Source organism: Caretta caretta, chromosome 11, assembly GCF_965140235.1.
Source record: "Caretta caretta isolate rCarCar2 chromosome 11, rCarCar1.hap1, whole genome shotgun sequence".
In the NCBI taxonomy this organism is placed as follows: domain Eukaryota; kingdom Metazoa; phylum Chordata; order Testudines; family Cheloniidae; genus Caretta; species Caretta caretta.
Genome location: NC_134216.1, coordinates 22,992,811 through 23,009,005, shown reverse-complemented (window position 1 = coordinate 23,009,005; position 16,195 = coordinate 22,992,811). Strand labels below are relative to the sequence as shown.

Sequence of the window (16,195 nt, the reverse complement as noted above, 5' to 3'; positions counted from 1 at the left end):
TCATACATTACGTATAAGTACTTGCATTGATTCCATAAAGTCAGGCCACCGCCTTACCACAAAGCAGAAAGATGATTCTGAGGGGAAGATAGCATCATTTCTAAACTCTGGTTTGCATGCATTTTATTTGGTTATATGACAACACAATATACAGCGCAGACATAAATTCATCACCGTCTCAGAGCAAGAATGTGCAGCGTGTTGTGGTGTTGTAAGTCATTTTTCCCCACGGGAAAAAAATGGTGGCTGTGGTAACTCAAGGAACATTGCCATTTGTGTTTATTTTTCATGACAAGATGACAATTATCTTGCACTCTAATTGTAGGTGTCAGTTACCAAAATAACCTTTTAATTTTAGTTTCCTTCCAAGTCACTTTTCTCTTCTTTTCTCCTTGTGATTTTTGCACCTCTATTAAGTCTAATTTCCCCAGACTACTTCCGTAAATAGAAAGGATAATGAATAATGGCCATGGAAATGCCAAACATAAGAAAATGGAGACATTGCAAGGGGGAAAAAAAAATGCACCTTCTCACAGTTTTCACAGGTTCAGATCTTCATCTGCTACTCTGTCTCCAGGGTGAATGGGATATTGTACATCAACAGTTAATATTAGCCTTACCAAGTATGACAGAACTAAAAAGGCCAAACACTCCTTTCATTATCCCACATTCGCCATTAAACCAACCAGTAAAAAGCCAAGGCCTGTGACTGGGGCAAAAAACAAACTATAAAAGCTGAAGGTGCTATCTGCACAGGAAATGAGAATTACAAAATCATGCCAGCCCTAGTCAACTCCACAGGAAAAGCAAAACAAAACAACACATACCTCAATGGCTCAGAGTTATCTATTCTAGAAAAAGGAGAGGGACGTTAATTCATAGACCCGGGTCTGAAATTTTTTGCTAGTTATTTTCAGTTTTGTGCTCTCAGTGTACAAGATTACTGTTCACATTATTTGTATTAAAGTAGGACTCAAAGCATGCTGGACGCTGAGCAAACACATAGGATGACACTCTCTGCACCATGGAGCTTACAATGAGTGGATAAGATAGACAAACCAAATACAAATGAAATGACTGAAGGGATAGGAACCACACATCCAGTTACTTTTTTCACTGTCCTGAGTACCTCTCACCTGCCCTCCCCTCCTTCTTTCACTTTGGCTAGGCTTCCCTATCAGCCTGTTCTACCACTACTATGACCTCCTTCTGCAGCAGAGATTCAGCTAGAGAGCTTAGGAGATGGACAGAAACAGCGAGTCATGGGGAGACAATATTAATGGCATCTGATTAATGGTGTTTGAAGGTCAGAGGCTTGCTGGGGAACAGGGCTCACATGGCCTCTCCTGTTCCCTGTAGTCGCTTGCGCCATCCCCCAAAAACCAAGGAGTGGAGCACAACTCTGGTAGATATTTTCCCTCCTGGAAGGTGACAGCTCATGTAGCAACATGCTTTGAGAGAGCAGATGGCATTGGTGGCCCAATTACAGAGACGATGTGTAACTGTTGATAGTGGGGGAGCATATATTTTGAGCCCACTGTCCGCAAAAGAAATAAAAATAAAAATATAAACCCTGACAAAAAACTTGGGGCGGCACATGATCACGCATGCCTCCCTCACTCCATGCATCGCCTCTGCCCGATTACCCCGTAACAGCAATTATTTCTATCTTGAAGTCACTGTGGAAATACATGGATACACTCTCTCCAAGCTTTAGAGCAAGACAAATATATTTGAACCACACCAATTTCAGAGGCAATGTAAAAATATTATTGTCCCAATTCTCAGCTGTCTTGGGGACGTTGTGTGCCATGCTGGTGGCCAAAACAGTCCTTACACCAACATATCTTATACAACACAACTTCGATATTTTGGTCAGAAAATGCCAATTTGTTTAAACCAAAGCTTTTCACAGAAACATATCTGTTTTGTTTCTCAGGTCCAAGTTGGAATTTCTGAGCAAAACCAGAGAAAGAAAGCATATACCTCTCCCCTCCACCCCCCGAACAGCCAGTAGCCCAGGGGTCATAGCAGCCATTTGGGATGTAGGAAACCAGGTCTTTGCTCTGTCTGATTCAGAACAGGGCCTTGACCCCATCCCAGGTGAGTGTCCTAACATCAGAAGCTTAACTTTAAAAAAAAAATTCTGAAAGGTCTGATTTTTATTACAATGTGGAAGGGAAATAGGTTTTAAAACCTCAAACTTTTTTGCTAAATGTAATTCTTGTTTTCCTAGTGCAGAGGGAAAGGAATGCCATTGTGGCCTGGATCATCTGCAGCCACTTTAATTTAGAGCAGCATTCAAGCCCTCCCCTGAGTCATGCTGAGCGCATCTCAGCCACAACAGATCAGGAACTATGATCAAGAACTATTCTACACAGTGCTTCTGGGTGAGATTCGCATCCTTGTTCCTACCCCATATGACACAGAAAAGGTCCAGAATGGTGTAAAGGCCCCCTATCCACCCAAGGGAGGATTTTTCTAGCATAGGCTTAGTGGAAGACAGCCATAACTCTCTCTTCTGGGGACTCCCTCACAAGCTCAGGGGTAAGGAGAGGCTATGGGTGGGGGAAGCAAATGTTGCTATGTTGCAAGGCAGCCCTGAAGAGACTCTGGGCAGCATTGCAGTCCATAGGCAGCTTGCCATAACTTAGGCTTTCTCTACACTACCCAGCTTTTAATAACACAGTTAGAATCATAGAATATCAGGGTTGGAAGGGACCTTAGGAGGTCATCTAGTCCAACCCCCTGCTCAAAGTAGGACCAATCCCCAATTTTTGCCCCAGATCCCAAATGGCCCCCTCAAGGATTGAACTCACAACTCTAGGTTTAGCAGGCCAATGCTCAAACCACTGAGCTATCCCTCCACCAAAACTAAATTCACCCTGCCTAGGTGCCCTCAACAGGTGGAGCTTCCCCACGTGCCAGCACTTGGAGACTGTACAAACAAGGAAATCTGTGTTAGGGGAAAGGGGCCACAGAGCAACGGAAGATATATGCAAATACAGAGGCAAGGATAGCCTGCTTCTCCCAGTGTCTTTGGCAGCAATCAGGCTAACTCCCTTCCCGCCCCTCTGCTGGTTGTGCCGCTACAGCTGTGCCTCTAAAAGGCACACAGCGTAGCTGCTGTTTGTCGGCAGGAGAGAGCTCCTGCTGACAAAGTGCTGTTCAGACTGGTGCTTTTTGTTGGTAAAACTTCTCTCGTTCAGGGTGTGTGTTTTTAACACCCCTGAAAGACAAAAGTTTTGCCAATAAAAAGTACCTGCACTCCAGATAGACCTGGGGTAAAATTACCTAAGTGACTAAGAGCCTAAGATCTAATAACTTGCAATGGAAAAAGTTGCCTAGGCCCTTTTGAAAATTTTAGCCATAGTATCTTCTGGCTCCTCCTGGTATACGCCAAGTTATGGATTACCATATCTTCTTTGCCAAGCAGTTTTCTTCCAATATTGTGAACAAAGAAAATCAGCAGCAATCCTCCTCATAGGACTGTCTTCTTTACTGTTCACTTGAAGGACTGTCTTCCTCCATTCCTTTTAAAGTTAGGTTGACCAACAGGCAATAACACATTCCACCAAATACCAAAGAAAAACAACCTGCATAAAAACTCCTTAACATTAAAACCAAACCGTAGTATCATCAGAAAACAGCAGCCACTCTAGCACCTTGTTTATGCAAATCAGCAGTCAAGTTTGTTCAGCATTTTATAGTCTGCTACAGGTGGAGACAAATTCATTAAAGCATTCAGAAACGAGTCTTATATCTCTTACAAAGACACAGATAAATATAGTTCTTGCCCGAAGGAGTTTACGATCTAAGAGATGATAATGAGCTGACAGGATACACTGGGAAAACTAGAGAAAGTAATAATCTAAAGTTTGTTTTGTTTTTCCCTTTTTTATTGTAAACTCACAATTTGTTCCAACAATTAATGACCCCCACTGTTGAAATATATGCCTTCTTTCCTGTTTTAATTGGTCTTTCTTCAGCTTCCAACAACTGGATCTCTTTATGTCTTTTTATGTCAGATTCAAGAGCCATCTATAACACACCTTTTTTTCCATATAGGTATTTGTAGATCATGATCAAGTGACCTCATGACTTTCTCTTGGATAAACTATTTAGATTGAGCTTCTTTAGTCTCTCATTATCTTTTCCAGACCTTGAAACATAATTGTAGTTCTGAACTCTTTCCAATTTGCCAACATCCTTTTTGAAGTTTTGACACCACAACCAGACAGAGTATTCCAGTAATGGTCTCCCTGTTGGTATATTCAGATGTAATATCACTTCCTAACTTCTCTTGATATTCTCCCCTGCTTATACAAGAATCACTTTCTCATTCTTTGTTACAGCATCACACTGGGGATTCATATTCAACCAGTAGCCCTTTTCTGTGCCAGTGCATTCTAGAATATGGTCTCCCATCTCGAGTGACTGACATTTAGCCATATTAAAATGTAACTATATTAAAATATGTGTTGTTCAAATGAGCCCAGCCTGCCAAGCAATACAGCTGGATCTGTATTATTGATCTGTTCCCATAGTTATTTACTACTCTATCAATGTGAATCATCTGCAACTTTTAAAAGCAATAATTTTATATTTTCTTCCAGATTATTGTTAAAGATATTGAACAGCATTGGGCCAAGAACAAATCCCTGTAGAATATGGTATGGGCCATGTTTTAGAATATATTTGCATAGTTCCTAGCACAATGAGGCTCCAATCCTGAATGGTGGCCCATAGTCACTACTGTAATACAAATAATAATATGTTTTCATACCACACTCTCCTTAAGCAGCCTTAAGATCCCAAACTACCAAATCCTGTATTCTGTGAGGTTCTGAACTGTTCCATTATATAGGAAGGCTATTTTCAACTTCTTTCATTCTCTCTCTCTTGCAGTTTTAAAACTTTATATATTTTTTCCGGATAAAGACTAGTTTGACCAAGGCAAGTAAATATACAAATTTTCAATCATGATAAACAAGTACAGGAAAAATCCTTAATGATTCACACTTGGAATAAGAACATTGTAGTTCTTATGGGATTCTGGTGCCATTTAACAGTTTGCTTATAATCTGTTCAAAATACATTATGACTACAGGAGTCAAGTACCCTTTTCTTGATTCTGATCTCACCACAGAATCCACCTAAGTCAATGGAGTTACAATAGCAGACAACTGGGGTGAAATTAGATCAGACTCAAGCACTAACTCACCACATTTCTTGAGAGAAAAAACAAACTGACCATTCCTCCACAAGGCTACGAAGACAAAGATGGCAATGTCATGTGTGTATATATATCATAGTCAAACTATGTGTCTGTTATAGTATTTTGGGTAAGATTTGGATCTGCTTTTTTGCTTCTTTTCTACTTAGAACTCTACCATCTACAATTCTATGTATTTGTACTAAAGTTTAAGAAAAGCACAATATTTCATCCTGCATACTTGAGCACCAATCTGGAATATAGCTTACATCCACACTTTTTCTATGGTTCCACAGAGTAGGTGCCAACATACTCTTATGTTTTAAAATGTACACAGTAATATAGCTTGCAAACTATTATTCTTCAATTCAGTGATTTCCTGTGTGGTAACAATAGTATTAAAAATACGTTAGGTGTGGTTTGTTGCCCGGAATAGTTTGGTTGTAGCTTGTTATTCAGATATTTGTTTTAGTGGCTCATTTACAGTATCTGAAGTGGCCAAAAAATTAAGACAAAAGAACAATAAACCAAATGACTGCTTTGTTGTTGTCCTCCTTTGTGTTACATTTAGACAAAGCTAGGTAGGTGGCATGTGCGTACCTTTTTTTACTCTTATTACATGTTTTGATAAAAATATGAAAATTCAGTAAAAGAGCTGTGTATTTCAAAAGCTGTAGTTCAGTTTGTCTCCGGATTTGGAGAAAGGAGATGTGATGGAAGAGAAATAGAGTGGGTACACTGTGGACAGGGTGAGAGACGTGAACAGTAGTCTCATAGTAGCATGTTGGTGATAGCTGCCCTTGCTAGGTGTAAATAGAGGACTGAGGCCCAGATCCTGTCCTACATTAGGGCAGCTTTGTGCTACTCTGGAATCTTGCCTGTATTATGACTGCAGTCCCAGCTACAAAACCTTAAAACCTGCCCCCCAGCCACGTATGGGTGCATAGGCCCCTAAAAGAAGCAAGCCACAGAGTTTATGTCTACACTGCAGTTGGAAACATGCCTACCAGCCCAGCTAGCTGGAGTCATGCTAAATCGGCTCCAGCTAGCATGCTAAAAATAGCAGTGTGGACATTACGGCAAGGGCAGCATCTTGGACTAATCTCTCCAGTCTAAGCCCTTGTGACCCCTGGGTTCAAGCTCACATGGCTAGCTCGAGCTGCCACCCATGCCAGAATGTCCACACTGCTACTGTTAACATGCTAGCTTGAGCAGAGAGAGCACTACTCTGTGTAACCTGGCTGGAAGGCATGTTCCCAGCTGCACTGTAGACATACTCAGAGAGACAGACTCATTAGGAAGGGTCTCTGCTGTGCTCTATGATGCTTCTTCCACGATAGCATGGGAAACGTTTGAGGGACCAGGCAAGTAGTGGTAGACTCTGTGATGAGCAAATAGTTCAATAATTAATCAGATCTAATGCTCAGCCCTACAAACGTACTTTTATTGACTTCAGGCTCTTTTTCTGGCATTCTGTGACCTGGCAAGTGAAGATTCCATTTCCCTCCCCACCAGTCCCTGTGGGACTGCATAACACTTGGTTAGTGGGGAGAGGATTAGTGTATAGCACAAAGGGAACATTAGAGAGTATGGGGTCAGAGAGAACTTTAATGTCTATAAGTGACTACTGCATAAATCAGTGCACACACGTCACTTGGTTCTGAGTTACATCATATGAGGGTTATTTTAAAGCATCAGGGGTTTTACAATTTTTCTAATGTCCAAAATCACGGTATGTGACAAAAATCACTGAGGCTTTACCCCCCCCACCCCCCGCCCCCGCCATTTACTGAAAATGGGATGTGTGGTCTTAATATTTCAGTTTTTTAAATAGAACCCAAAGCTCAAAGTGTACTATATGGGTTACATTACTTTTGTGGCTTACTTAAGTTACAAAAACATAACAGGCAATAGAAAGAATCCACGTGAATATGAACTATTGCAAAAAAAGAACCCTCCCCATGCAAACTGCTACTTACAGTACTTCCTGTTTGCAACATATTTAATGTCTTACCTTAATCTATTTGACTCATAACCAAGCTGATTTCCATTATTAGGCTGCGTAAACTACATAAAATATACTCCAGATATGTTGAATATTGACTCTATTTCAGTGCCAAAAACAGCTGGAAAAATATCAGCTGATGTTCAACAAACTAGAAATTGTTTGCCCATTATGCTGTTGACAGTAACAATTGCTGTCAGCAGCAGAGCTAGGATCACATTGATCCAATTAGTTTAATGCTAGACCGGATACAGCTAGAGAAATGCTGATCGATGTGTTCCTATCACTGCTCAGCTTGGGCAATAGTGTTTGAGCTACTACAGGCCAGCTATACTCCCAACTGTGTGTAGCAAAGGGAAAGAAAAACCCTCTGTCAATACAGAAATAAAATTATGAAATTCTAACCAGTGTATACAAGACTGAGTAGATCTAAATGCAAAAGTTTCACTCTACTCATGCATATGATGCTTCTTAATGTTGTTTCCAGAATACTGCAAAATGAGAATTTTTCATTTTGTATAAGAAACATTTTTCACTAGGAAGTTGGATGTCATAAAAATCCTGAATTTTCACCAGTTTTTAAACCCATATTGAACTGTACCTTTTTTGAGATTCTAAATTGTTTAAAAAAGTGTTGTTCCCTTCATGCTACCAGACCAGATCAGAGCCGATGAAATACCATGAGAAAGGTTGTTTTTGCAACAGTTTCAGTGGCAACAAGAAGTAGAAGTGCTAGAAATCTCACAGAAAACCTGTTTGAGATATTTCCAGCACCATTTTGCAAAACGTATCTGGGCAAGATTCAGATAAGCACCCAAACTATAGATACTTACCTGAAGCAGGCACCTGATGATGAAAAGTTTGGCACAATTCTACATCCAGCACCAAAGAACTTCAAATGAGTGAAGCAGTAAGTATTCCAGTGACTCAAGAAGACCTTCCTGTGTTGTACAAGTTCTGACTTCACAACTGTGCTAACACAAATTTCACTTTCATTTTGACTATAGCTGTGCCTTCACTAGAAAAAAGGGTGTGCTTTTAACCCATGTTAAACTAAGCTCTATTAAAATCCAAGTGAATACAAGGCAACAGTAGATTTAACCTGTTAACTGGGTGAGGAAAATCCAAAGGGGGGAGCCTCAACCAGTTTACACAGGTTAAAATCATAACTGTAACTGCCCTATCTTCAAAGCAGGTTAGTTAATACAGATTAAAAACTCATTTTTTTCCTAGTGAAGACAAGGCCTGTACGATTGGTGGCTCCAAGTTTATTGCATGGGAAAGGCAAAAGAACAAACTTTCCCAAGTATTTAAAAACATGATAAAAATGTTTAAAATGGTTATGCAACCAAAGGCTTTTTCTTTCTGATGCTATGACAAGTTGCAGTTGGTGTCCAGAATAAATGATAGGGATTTGGCCAGCTAGATACACCCCAAATATCCCCCCTGTGCACACACAAAATTATTATTGATATCTCAAATAAAATCCACCAATCAACTAACCCACCTGGAATTCTTCCTATCCCACATTGTCTACAGTAGCTCCTAATTTATAACTCCTAGAACAGCTCTCCTACTCCTCCTGAAAATGAGCAGGGTCCCTGCCTTCCACTTCCCACCTGAAAAAACAACAGGAATCTAACTGATGTATTTCCTACATTCCTCGCTCCTTGCCTGGTCACAGGCTTCTCCTGCTTTCCTTTTTTCCAGTTACAGTCCTCTGCCTACTGTTTTCTTGAAATCACAAGCTGGCCAGCTCCTCAATCCCACTTCAGGTTTTCCCCATTGGGCCTCTGGTGCAGTTCCTGAAGTGAGGACAGTACTCTGCAATAGGGCTGCAACTTTTCACTCTTTGGGGCAAACTTTTTTCAGCCCCACCAGCAACTGTAAATTCAGCCTTAGTGACTAGAAGCCAGCAAGCCCCTCTGGTCTCTCCCTGTCTCTTCTGCACTCCGTGGACCTGCCATAGTGAAGGATCTGGGCACTGCCAGCCATCCCAGATTGCATTCTAATGATGCACTGAATGGACTACAAGCTGGCTGCTCTTTCTTCCTTCACAGCACTCTTCTCCCCTACCCCTTGAACTTCTCTCCATTATGCTGCTGGAGAGAAGGTCGGAAGAGAAAGGCATCTGCCCCAAAGGGGATTTGTTCAAGGGAGGTGATCTAATTGGTGAGGTTTAGTCTCTTGTGCCTCAATTTACTTAACATCACTGGCTATTACTAAAGCACCTGGTTGTCAATAAGGGAGAAACACCTATGGTACCTTAAGTTATTTTGAAAGGAGGTATATGTTTAAAATATTAAATATTCTTTAATCATGTGCATGCTTAGCACAAAGTGAAGAACCCAAGAAATAATAATATCTCATTCTTATATAGTGCTTTCCATCAGAAGATCTCACAGCACTCCAGTCTCTCAAGTCCCACGTTAGTGTCCTAATCACTGGACCATAATGCATACCCAGTCCTACTTTACTGTGACAGACATATCCAAAGACACCATATTTGTCAAGAACAATAAAACAACTTCCCGTTTGTACGTAACAGCATATCACTGAGTATCTACACCACAACACATAATATAGCTAGTGTAAGAAACCTTTTCATTTTTTTAATCACTTTGTATTTATATATTATTTTCACTTTGATTAATGTATTATTTTGAGTTCCACATCTTAAGCTACATTTACATTACAGCCAGGATTGACACTCTGAGATCCATCCATCGGTCTAGTGAAGACCCACCAAATCAACAGCAGATTGCGCTCCAGTCAACCCCCGTAATCTACCCCCAGCGAGAAGAGCAAGGTAAGTTGATGGGAGAGTTTCTCCTGTCGATCCCCTGTGGTGTAGGCCCCGCAGTAACTCGACCTATGGTATGTCGACTCCAGATACATTATTCACGTAACTGGAGTTGCGTAGCATAGGTCGATTTACCGCGGTAGTGTGGACATAGTTAGTGAAGTGCCACCTCCTCATCCTGCTGCCCTTCAAGAAATGACCATGTTACAAAGATCCAAAAGTACAATAATGAAAAAGGATGATAAAAATCAGGGAGAAAGTCATCCACTCTTATTGACTTCTATCTCTACAGGACCTTCTGGTTCTTCAACAAGCATCCCTGCATGCTACTCAAACCAGTATCACTGGAGCACTAGAGAATCTCAGAGAACAGCCACAGAGGAAAAGCAAGAATCAACTGACGGAGGGGGCCAGTTTCTTTAGCCAATTATTTAGGCTAGAAACCCTCCTGACCCTCTCCACATATTACTTTATTGAGGCCAACGGACTACCACAAGGAAGGGGGTGCTATGTACTAATAGTTGTACTGTTCCCAAATCCTTTGGGCTGGCTCTGAACAGCCATAGGGTCAGTGCTGCCTGACATTGTAAGAAGAGCAGTCATAGGAGTTTTGAACAACTAGTCTATTGTCACTTCCTCCTCTTTTTCTTTCAAAATAACTAAAATATAACATCGGCCAATGGTATGCTGACCTAATTCAAGCTCAAACAACCTCTCACCCAGATCTAAAAAACCAGGTGGCCCATGTGAGAGCTACTCACAGTCAAGAGGAGCCATAAGAATGGTGGGTTTGGCTCAAACACTAGGTCTACTATATGGAATGATTATTTTACTAGTCCCAGAGACAGAATAATGGTTTTGATTCAAGCACTGATTCTGTTGTTTGGGATTATTATTATTAGTGGCAAAAGTCATGGACCACTCTTTTCACTATAGCTATGGGTTATAGTTCCCCCTCTGCTGCCCAGAGAGAGAGAGAGTTTAGCAGCATGCTGGCTAGCTGGCAAACAGCTATAGGTGCTAAGTGTCTGTGTGCAACATAATGACAAATTTGTGTGTGTGATATCTGATTCAGCAACGGAATGTACCATATGTCACAATCTTTATTTAGGGTGGGGTGGGAAAGGAAATTACAAGAACAAGAGCAAGCACAGTCTTAAAACACATTTTTTGGCTTGCTCTCTTTTCATTTGTCTGCCTTATTTTTTTTTTTTTCTTCTTATGATATTGCGGTAGTGCTGAAAACAGATATGTTAGACCTGAGCCAGGCCCAACTCCAGGAACACTTTAAGGTCCATGGGACAGGGACAGTGTCAACTTACACATTGTTAAGTGTCTAGTTAGTACAATAAGATGCTGAGTTTGACATACCACAATAAAAATAAAATATTTTCAGGTATATTTAGGGTATCTGCAAGTAACACTATAAGAAGCTCAGGTATTTAATACCCTTCCAGCTCAAATGGGAAACCATTCTGTTGGGAAAATGTATTACTTTACCACAATAAGTCAGTGTCTTAACCAACCATTCATCACTTTCTCTGGAATCTCTAATGACCTGAGCTTACTTAAGGTGTTGGGTTTTTTTAAAGTATTTTTAAAGGACCTATATGCTTCCTTAGTTAATATTTTGCCAAGTAATTTGTGAGCCTAAACAGTCTTAGAAGGTCAGTTAGATAATACCAACATCTGTTATGTAGCCCTTTAATTCTAACAACAACCCAGCTGAGTAAAGCCTGCTGTAAAGGTGGGAACACTGATACAGACAGGTTAAGGATCTAAGTTTTCCAAAGATACTAATTTGGGTTGCTGACCTGAGTCAGATGTTCCGGGCACTTGCAGACCCTACTGACTTTAATTGGAGCAGGAGATGCATTGACAATTTGGGCCTACATGACACTAAAACATACTTAAAAACCACATTATTAAAATTCATATAGACTAGTAAATGAGAGGGTCTAATATAATAATGAGGGTTGGGGAGAGAAATGGGAGATTAACAGTGTTCATTCTAAAATACACCTTTGGAAAAAAAATCATTGAGATGCTTGTCAAAATCAGGGAGAGATGGACCAAGATGGGCTTCAAGGTGTGTGTGGGAGGAGAGCAAGTTCCACACCCTAGTGCCCAACGCAGCAAAGGCACAATCACCTGTGGACCCAATACACAATAGTGGCCTCTCTAAAAGGTGGATATTTTGTGAATGTAGACATCTGTCAAACTGAGGGTCAGAGAGCTCCCCAGTATAGCCCGGGGCATTCAAAGGGCATTCAAAGCCGGAAGTGTCAACCTGCCCCTAACTTAAAGAAGTCAAGGCAGCTATAACACGTTCACAATTGCTCAGACAAAGAGCGTATGTGCTGCTGCATTCTAAACAAGCTGGAAGTAACGGAGACCCCTGCTGTGAGCCTCACTAAGAGGGTATTACTATAATTAGGCCTCATAGTCACAACAGCATCTGCTGCTGTTACAAGGTCATCACAGGATAAATAAGGGCACAGATTTGGGCAAATTATACAACTAGAAAAATCACTTTTGTACTATGCTTGGGCAGTTGGCATACCATGGAAGAAGCATGGCCAGAAGTTATGCTGAGATTCTTAACCTGGCTCACTGCCTCTGAAGAAAAACCTTAAAGAAGACCAAAGCTGCTTCATATAGACAACTTCCACCAGTAACGAAACTGTAGGTTCTGATGCATCCAGGAAGTGATATCAGATAGTGGAGAGAATGAACTACTGAGACCAGGCCGAGAGATACACAACTGTACATTCTCAACTCAAAGAATAAGTCATGTAAGTTTGGGGAGAATACCCTGTACTTTTCATACAAAAGAAAGTCATTTAAGTGCAAACTGGAACACAGCCTTAACTAAGGAACCACAACCAGTGTCTCCATAATTACACCAGCATTCTAACAATACTCAAAATTGTCTTTTAAAATGATCACCCCAAAAGTCATTATATATATGCTGAGTAGACAGGAGAACTTAACAGGTGCCACATTTCAAATCTCTCATTGATAACACATATGTCCATTCTCACAGATTATCTGCTCTCTTCTGTGCATGACTGGCAAGCATCAAGAGAAGGTTTCTGGAGGAGGGAATAGATCTCTGCAAGTTTAAGAACAGTTAGTAGCCTTCCCTGGCAAAGTCATAACACTTGCTTATAGAAAGATGGGAAAAGATCAGAATTGCAGGTGGTCAGCCTCAAAGAACCCAGAGGACTTTGCTTTTGACCAGCCAACAGGAGATAGTCCATCAGTTGCCTGTAATTCCAATAGTCCAGAGGCCTTCCCCACCTCTGAATCAAACTCCAAAATCTATGCAGAGTGTAGCAAACACAGCATTTGGAAGAACTAGTAAAGGGGTGAAGCATTGTGAATTTATCAGACTGCATACTGCCTGAAAGCTTGGCTGGGAGCTCTCTCTTTAGTATTCATGACTGGGGACAAGTAACAAATCTTGGCATCAGCTATAACTCTTCTCTACTACTGAGTAAAATAGTGTGGGTTAGATTGTGGCTGTAGTGCTAAGTAGGGGGCAACACATAATAATACTTACCCAGGAGAAGACCAGAGTCACAATTTGGCTGCTACTTCCTTTTTTGCTTCAGAGTGGAGAATATCTACACCAGCTCATTACCTGGTTACTTCTCTCCTCACACCTGCATTGGCCAGCACAGTGGGAAGAGAGTGGGGCACAGTTAAAAGGTACCTGTCAGTTCCCATTCACACATCCATTCTCCATTCACCTGTGTGCAAGAGGAGTAGTAGCCTCACAGAGGCTGTGTTAAGATACGCAGAAGACACCATCACAACCTAAACATTTGCCACACTTCAGAGATCACGGTATGGTAGTAGCTTCTAAGTATAGGAAGATAATGTGGATACTGTTTATACGTGTGGGAGAGAATGATCTATCACATTTCAAATAAGCACCCATATGTACCAGCATAGGGTTAGGGTATAATTGGGTAGATGGGGACCTCCATCTGGAAAACAGAGCACAGACCTTTCTTTTCTGGGAAAAAAAAAACATGTTTTTAAGTTGAATTACCCTTGGGAAAAGTGGGTTAAACTACAGGGGGAAGAAAGAAAAAAAGAAGTTGTGAATTCAAACAAATTTTGCAACTCTCCAAAAAAGTGAATTTCAAATGACCAACAGCACATTGCAACAGTAAACATTAAAAGTATCAAACAGACAAATACAGAGTCTTTTTATATAAACTATGTTCCTTGTATTTGCCTTCACTGCTTTAGTATACACAGAATGCTTTTGTCTCTGAGAAGTTCAGACACTTTGGGTTGTCATCACAGTAATAAAAAGCCTGTCCTCCATACACAATACAGTCAGTATGCAAATTGCAAAAGGGAACTTCAAACCATGTATGATTTCTCTCAGCTATGACCCAAATTTCCAGAAAATAACCAAGCTATTTTTTGTGATAAGGCACTCATTTACAAATGTGACTGAGTTTTGCATAATATGCAAAGTAACCAAAAATCAAACCTTTGTTATATTGTCCCACAAAATGAAATCTTAAAATGCTGACCATCATTAAAACATAACAGTGTGTCATGTGTACGTCTTGCTGATTAGTTATTTCTCTGAGTAAGATTAAGGGCCAGATTGTGAGATTTATACACAGCGCCATGTTAAGGGCAATTCAGAGCAATATGGTCCAAAGGGAAGCTCTGGGAGAGACTGTGGTTCAGGAAATATAACCCCGCTCTGAGCAGATCAGAGTACAGAAAGAACATGTATAATGCATCATCCAATAGGCCATGTCTACATTAGCATCTTCCCGGAAGTATCCCACCATTGCATTTCCACTGAAGCAGCTCTATTATTATGATAATAATAGGAACACTAGTGTAGAAAGGGCACAGATGTTTTACCACCCTATTATGTAGACTTAAAAACACCTGTCTTCTATCTGCATTAGCACTCCCATTGTTGCCATCATAGGTGCTGCTGCAATGGTGATAATTTAACAGTGGGAGATTTCCCAAAATACGCTAGTGCGGTCTTGTAATGGTGCAACGTTCTCCTCTCTCCCTTTCCAGCCAGGACAGGGGAGACAATAGTTATAGCCTTGCCTCTTTCTCACCCCCTTTGGGATGGTATGCACATGAGGTGTTACAAGGAAAGAGTAGTCACTTGGCTCATTAGACTGCAGGGGCTGCAGTTGTCTCTCGTCCTTGCACTGCAGTACAAATAGTGTAACAGTAGCTCCTGGCATTCATGGAGCTACATGACCCCATCATGTAATAAGCGCATTAGCTTCCACAGAGAGGAGAAGGCTTTTTTTACTCTCCCTCCTTCCTTTTCAGAACAGTTTAGCCCCAAACAATAAAGTTCCAAACTCTGCCCTAACTTCCACAGCTGTGTGAATGTAACTGAGGGCTGGTGTTGGCCCTTTAATGACTATATACTTTTGTGCACCCTTCACAGTTGCTTATACCATATGCTTATAGTACTAAAGTTAACAAATAATGCCAAGAGGAATAAAATAATCATTTAAATATTAAAATTTGTGTCTAAAATTGTCTCTGTGAAAGGATAAATAAACATACCTCTTATCACACATCTTTAACAATAGGCTTCATGAATTGCATTAAGGTTAATGTAAGGTTCCTTACCTACAGAATCATGGACGTCTTCTTCTTATCTCCAACTGCCATCAACTTGCGACTGTTTAACTATTTCTAAAAACGGAAACCATGTAGGTCACATGTCTAAAGGGTGCAATTGGTTTAATCTCCCTCAGCTTATAAAGACAGAAAGAAAGCAGGGTGGGGAAGGAGTAAAAAAACCACTTCCTGCAAAGCAGGAGCTAACCACCGTACCGATAAGTCACTTGCATCAACGTCTATAGAAGAAAACCTTGAGTCTTGGATAACAGGCAGCACAATAGGACAAAAACAGATTTTTTTCAGCTAAAATTACAATAAATTTAGAGAATAGCATTAATTTTTTGCAGATGGTAAATATGCTGTTTCAAAGGAAATGCTGGGAGGAATTGTGCTGCTAAGCCCTGAGACAACTTCCCTTTTCTTACCTTCTGTAAATGCTTTGAGTGCTAAAATAAAAAGCTTGCAACAAATCTACTTGTGCATTTTTTAAAGGGAGGTTTAGTAAACATGTTGCTTACCATTCAGTTACTTG

The 16,195-nt window shown here is 40.7% G+C and overlaps 1 protein-coding gene across 4 annotated transcripts in view; it reads right to left on the bottom strand.

The window, feature by feature from the left end:
* ARHGAP15 (Rho GTPase activating protein 15) overlaps positions 1–15,784 on the bottom strand; it is a 458,500-nt gene extending 442,716 nt beyond the window's left edge. The window contains exons 1-2 of one of the 4 annotated variants that reach the window (XM_075117817.1): positions 15,670–15,763; positions 13,589–13,691 (exon numbers count right to left, since the gene is read on the bottom strand). The gene's annotated coding sequence lies outside the window, so the exon portion shown is untranslated. Of the gene's footprint in view, positions 1–8,053; positions 8,171–13,588; positions 13,692–15,603; positions 15,624–15,669 lie in introns of those variants that run through there. The other 3 variants (XM_048868642.2, XM_075117819.1, XM_075117818.1) reach the window with 3 other exon arrangements.
* Positions 15,785–16,195: the final 411 nt, after the last annotated feature.